At 35.0% G+C, this 6,000-nt stretch overlaps 1 protein-coding gene and 1 pseudogene across 1 annotated transcript in view; one reads left to right on the top strand and one right to left on the bottom strand.

The window, feature by feature from the left end:
* LOC136025559 (small G protein signaling modulator 3-like) overlaps positions 1 to 5,571 on the bottom strand; it is a 27,717-nt pseudogene extending 22,146 nt beyond the window's left edge.
* LOC136025392 (uncharacterized) overlaps positions 5,022 to 6,000 on the top strand; it is a 79,323-nt gene continuing 78,344 nt past the window's right edge. Inside the window, exon 1 of the mRNA XM_065701383.1 lies at positions 5,022 to 5,092. The gene's annotated coding sequence lies outside the window, so the exon portion shown is untranslated. The remainder of the gene's footprint in view (positions 5,093 to 6,000) is intronic.

The following is a 6,000-nucleotide window of genomic DNA, read 5'->3' as shown; positions in this document are numbered from 1 at the left end:
TACCAGGGCACTTTGCATAAAAGGAGTTGGCGTAGAAACTTTGAAAAGGGCTCATTCGTTTGGAAATTGAAAAGACTAGTGCCCTTTCTAATAGTCAAAGCGATTAGACGGTGACCAGTGCCCCCTCCCCAACACCCATCATTTCTACAATCACATCCAATCAGATTTTTGAGATGGCCATTTTGTTCAGCGTTGTTGAAAGGTCTGTAAATTATGTCTTGGAGGATGCCAACCCCCCACAGCCCTTAGGGCAAGGGTTGTAAGTTATACTCTGTGGATATATAAGATTTTCATAGAAAGGTTGGTTGTATCTACTTGGGAAGGGGCTCAATAGAATTACACTTAGAAGCTCTAGTGCCCTTTTAGGATTCAAAGTGATCGGAGCGCAGCTACTCCTCTCCTTCTTACGGTTTTAGATCAGGGATAATTTTATAGAAGGAATTGTCATAGAAACTTCAAAAGTGATTCATACGATCTGAAATTACAACATCTAGTGCCGTTTTCAATAGCCGAAAAAGATTGGAGGGTAACAAGCTCCCCCGCCCCCATATACGGCCATCATTTCCCAAATACATCCAATCGAGATTTTGAAAAAAACCATTTTATTCGGCGAAGACTCATTCGTTATGTCTTTGAAGCAGACAACCTCCCCCTCACAGCCCGCAGTCCAAGGTTTGTAGGTTATGCTCAGGGCCTAATAATGCTATTATTTAAGGGTGGTTGTATTGACTTCGAAAGAGGCTCACTGGATTAAAAATTAGAAGTTCTAATGCCCTTTTCAAGAGGCAAATTAATAGGATGGTATCTAGCCCCCTACCCTTGCGGTCTTTTTCCCCAAATGTATCTGATAGAAATTTCAATTTAGCCATTGGTTCAAAAAAGTCCAAAGATGAAACAACAAGGTCTTTTGGGTGGATATAATCTCTCCAGACTGGGGCAAGGGTTGTAAAATATGCACCGCTGGCCTATAAGCTTCTTATGGAAGGGGTAGTTGTATGACCTTTAGAAAAGGCTCCATTCGACTGGAAATCTTGTGTTGACAAAATCCTCTGAAGCCTAGGGCAAAGGTTGTAAGTAATGCTTTCTGCAGACAAGGTTTTATGGAACGGATGGTGGATCGGATACATTTTGGATCGGATGGGGCTCACTTAATTCAAAGTCAAAAGATCCTGTGCCCTTTTTACGAGTCAAAAGTTCATGGAGGGCAACCCATATCTCCCCCACAAGGCTATCATTCCCCATAACAGATACAATCAAAATTTTAGGTGTACTATTTTGTTCAGCAATGTTGAAAGGTCCAGTGATTATGTCCTTGGGCATGCCAACCTCCCCATATTCCTCTGGTCGAGGGCTGTAAATTAGGCAATTCGTTCATTGTTTGCATATAGTATATATTATTGAGATTGATATGCATGTTTGAACTTTATTTTCCAAAGCGAAGAAGAAAACTCATGTGAGCCTTTCATTAATGAAGGGGTATATTGACTTGAAAATTTGAGGAAATGCTAAGGGAGATGGTCAAAAAGAGATTATTTGAATGCTACCTCTACTATTGCAAAAACCACTACTGCTACTGCTACCTCTGCTACTACTACTACTATTACTACCACCACGCTACTTTATTTACAAACTTAAAGAAAGATTTGAACTAAATCAAAAGATGCTATGTGCATGCGCATTGTCAAAAGAGCGTATCTCAAGAATTGATTTGTTTATTAAGTCAAAACTTTCAGATAACACTAAAATGGGAAAATCAGCTGAGCAAAAGACAATATGCGCACGTTACTCTAATAATTATATCAATACTGCATTCTGTACTACTACTGATACTTCAAATATTACTTCTATTACAACTACTTGTAAATTTACTTGTAAACTACGGTTAATACTGCGGGTGCTACTAGTACCACCACTATTACTATTAATACTACTACTAGTAATACAATTACTACTACTAAGACTACTATTACAACTATAAACAAAGGTATGATTTTTAAGAATTTTTTAAGGTGGTGACCTAAATCACAAAACTTCGTCTGTATAAATTTTGTCAAAAATCGGTTTGGATGTAACAGCAATGTCTTATGAACAGTTTGTTATGTGAGGTATAAACTGACAGGGCTTGTTGTAGCGGAAGTTGAGATAACCAAAAGACAATATTTGCATCATATTGCTACAGCTCCTACTCATACTGCTACTACTGCTACTATTATTGCTACTTCTAAAGCTACTACTGCCACTAAAAACGAGGCTACTACTATTAATTCTACTGCATCTGCTACTACTGCTAAAACTAAGGATATTAAGGCAAAAACATAGGAAAATATTGAAACTGTATGGGACTAAATCAAAACACACTATGTCCACAGGGTTTTTAAGAGAAAGTATCATCTGTTTTTGGGCCAAAAGATGGCATATATATACTATCAACGCTACAATTACAGTTAGTGTAACTAATGGAGCTAAGGTATTAAAAAGAAACTTTTAGGGAACACTTTAAGGGAGTTTCAATTAAACAAAAAAACTATGTGCGTGCATATTTTCAGCAGAGCATAGAAGCTATATCATAGGCAGTTTAGCTCTATAAAGCTAGAAATGTCATTGAAAATTTTAAAGAGGCTAGTTGGATTCAAGATTAAACGCTTTAGTGTCCTTTTTGAGTAAAAAGCAACAGTATGACATGCAGTTCTTTGCCCAAGCCAATTTGTTTTCAATACATCCAATCAAAATTTTGACATCAGCACAGTGGAACATTCCAGCAGCTATGTCTCAATGGATATTGGGTATATCAACCCTCCACAACTACTTAATTGGTCCATTATGCTGTAAAACTAAATGTTGCTTTAAAACTAAAAAAAGGTACTGTTTGTGTTGCTGCCAATAAGAAACCTTAGCAATCTATCGAAAAGGACTGGGGGCATTAATTTGGAGCTTTCGAAGCTACTACTATTGATTATCAGCTCTTAATATTTAAATAAGTCCAAAAACTATACGTGTATCCAGGTTATCAATGAACATAGATGAAATTTTCGGGGAATGATATTAAGTTTTGTTTTTTAGGTCAATTTGAGGAGGTAGGATCTTATGTTAAAAGGTGTTATTTTTTTCAGGATTCAAAATAATAGATAAAGTTTTTTCAACATGTAAATAGCATTCCAAATTATGGATTCTTATAGAGAAAAAAATTTCAAATTTTATTTTTTTCATGAACAAGACCATGTCAATAAAAACGTAAAGAAATAAATGTAAGATTTTCTTTCACAAAATAAGCCTTTCTAATACTAAACTCCATGCCTTCCCCACAGTGCAGAATAAAAGTAGACATCCATATAATGGGGCAATACAAAACATATTACTGAACAAGGCAGAAAAAAGAAGTTTAAGAATAGATACAGGAAATGTGTGTCCGAGTTTTTGAATGATGCCCTTACTCCGTTAGACCTTAGCCCTAATTGTGGCTGCATAATATCTAAACGAAAGGTTTTCAAGCAGGATACCAAGAAACCGGACCACTCATTTCTTTGGTCTACACAATGAGCCTTGTGACACTTGAGGGTATGTAGGCTTAGGGAAAGCTATAGAAATTTGGTAAAAATAAGAAAATGGGACTTGCCCACATTCAAAGCCAAGTAATCCACATCAAACCATAAAATTACTCTCTCGAATACTGCCACAAGGGTAAATTTGATATTATATTTTGTCCTATGAAACAAAGAAGAAAAACTATAATAAAAGAAAAAAATGAAAAAGCAGAGAAAAACAAGGGTAGTGTCAGCCAGTGGAACAACATTAACAGAAAATAAACAAATTTTTTGACAAAGAACTTCACCGAGTTGTTCTCAGTGCCGAATAAACAAAAAAAAATTTAACCTTTTGAAGTACATTGCAAGAGAGACAAATAGATACTAGATAAAAATATAGCAGAATAAATGAAAGACACATTCACCAATTGGACTGCGCAAAAATTCTCTGCTAAGCAACAGACTTAGCTTCCCTACAGAATCGAAATGTGGACAGGTTGTTTTACCTTAAACTGAGGAATACTCTTATTTGAATCATTAAAAATTGGGCTTGTAGAAATATCTCCAGTGTCTCTATTTATAGTAAAATTCCTATTTATATACCTTTGAATCTCAACTGTCTCTCTAATAGACCGTGGTAGACCATTCACATTAGTTATCTGAATTATTTCCTCAAAAAGAACTAAATAGTCCGTATTTTTCGAACATGGAGGGCCGAAGCAGAATAAAAATTTTCATTTAATTTTATTTTCACATCCTAAGTTTTTAGCCATGGTATGATTAATTGTTTTCTTTTAAACATTTAGAATTATGTGGAATAAACCAACCAAATCCAATAAAAATATGGTGTAAATTATGAATCAAGGATTTTGTTATTCAAGTTTTTTAAGTTTTGTATCCAACTGCATACTAGGAATAAACATAAAACAGTAAGATGGGGGTGCATTTGCAGGGGGCAAATTATTAAGCTATAGGTCTAGTTAGACAAAGCGTAAGAAATACACTGAGTAGGCTGATGTTCTTCCCTAGTCTTTATCGTTTTGCTTAAAAAAAGTCACATCAATGGGAACCAAAGTTTTGGCTTTTTTTTAAATTTAGTTTTGCAATCTTTCTTAAATCAAACGACATGAAATGAAATGGCATTCTTTCAGACTAAAAGAATAAAATAGCAAAGCTAATGGAATATAAAAGCTAAATTAATAGAGTATCAGAGTATATTTCAGTCTTTTTTCTTATTTTACTTTGAAAACAATTTTGAAAAATTATCGTAATATCCGCAGAAAGCGCTTTCACCCAATAGTTCCGATCCTCTGTTTGGCTCTTGGACCTATTTTATAAAAACACTTGATTCACTACACATATCCAAGCCATATTGGAGTCTCTTGTGCATGAAAATGATGCTATAGTGGATTTGGGCTCACAGATTTTCGTAGCGAAATTCCATTTTGTCTGCATTTCCAATTTTGATAACTTGTTCTTAAGATTTAAAAGTTCAGATGGCTGCAGCGTCCTAAATTAAATTTTAGTTTCCGCGGCTTATTTTGAAAGCTGTGCATGAGAAAATACCTAAGGTATGTACATAGGTCTATCTAAAAGAAAAAAATGAAATAGGGATATGAAGAAAACCTGTTTCAGATTACCTTATCAAGAAATAAAGAGAAATGGGTAGAGCAAGGAAGGTCTGCTCAACAGAATTTGAATTCTACAGAAGACATTGATGATCAACAACTCAGGAGTCATTAGATTAATATTAACTTTAGTTTTTGTTGTAAAGACCTGGACCAGTAGTTTACAGGCTTGGTGTGGGTGCTACTTCATTTTTTAGGAGCTTAGTAGTGGATTACTTCTAAAAGAAACATGTTTGCCTACAACAAAAGTAAGTGTTATAGGCCTATTCTTTATTATAGGTTAGGCTATGTTCTTTCCAAATCTTTTCTGATAATGTACCCTGCCCTCTCTTCCCCCTGAAAGCCCCAGATACCATCCCTGGAATATTTGAAACAATAAAAGAAAAACAATACAATTCTTACTTTAGCTGAGGCTGATACATTTAGGACATGGCAAATATATATTGGTTGACTGCCTCTAAAGGAACTCTGCTAAATGAGGGAAAATACTACAATTGGACTCTTTGCAGAGGTTTAGCTCCAGTAATTTATTGGGAGAAAGGAATTAGGAGAAAATATTTTTGTTGATTCTCCATTCAGAGAGTCAAGGGACATGGGTTACTTAATAATTTTTTGGTAAAATTCTAGTTGATTGACTTTTGGCTATCTTGGAAAGGGGTTAGGTTAGGAAAATGAAACATTCAGGGATGAGTCTAAATGGTAAAAAATGGGTAAATTTATAGCAAACAGTATTACTGGCTTTTGTATAAAGTGAATATACCACTTGATGCCTTTGTTTATGCTCTTTACAAATATAATAAGCGCTTCTACCAGAAATTCAGATTTAAGCACTTTTTGACCTCTTAAAAATG

Source organism: Artemia franciscana, chromosome 3 (assembly GCF_032884065.1).
Source record: "Artemia franciscana chromosome 3, ASM3288406v1, whole genome shotgun sequence".
NCBI lineage: Eukaryota > Metazoa > Arthropoda > Branchiopoda > Anostraca > Artemiidae > Artemia > Artemia franciscana.
This window is presented reverse-complemented; position numbering and strand designations above follow the sequence as displayed.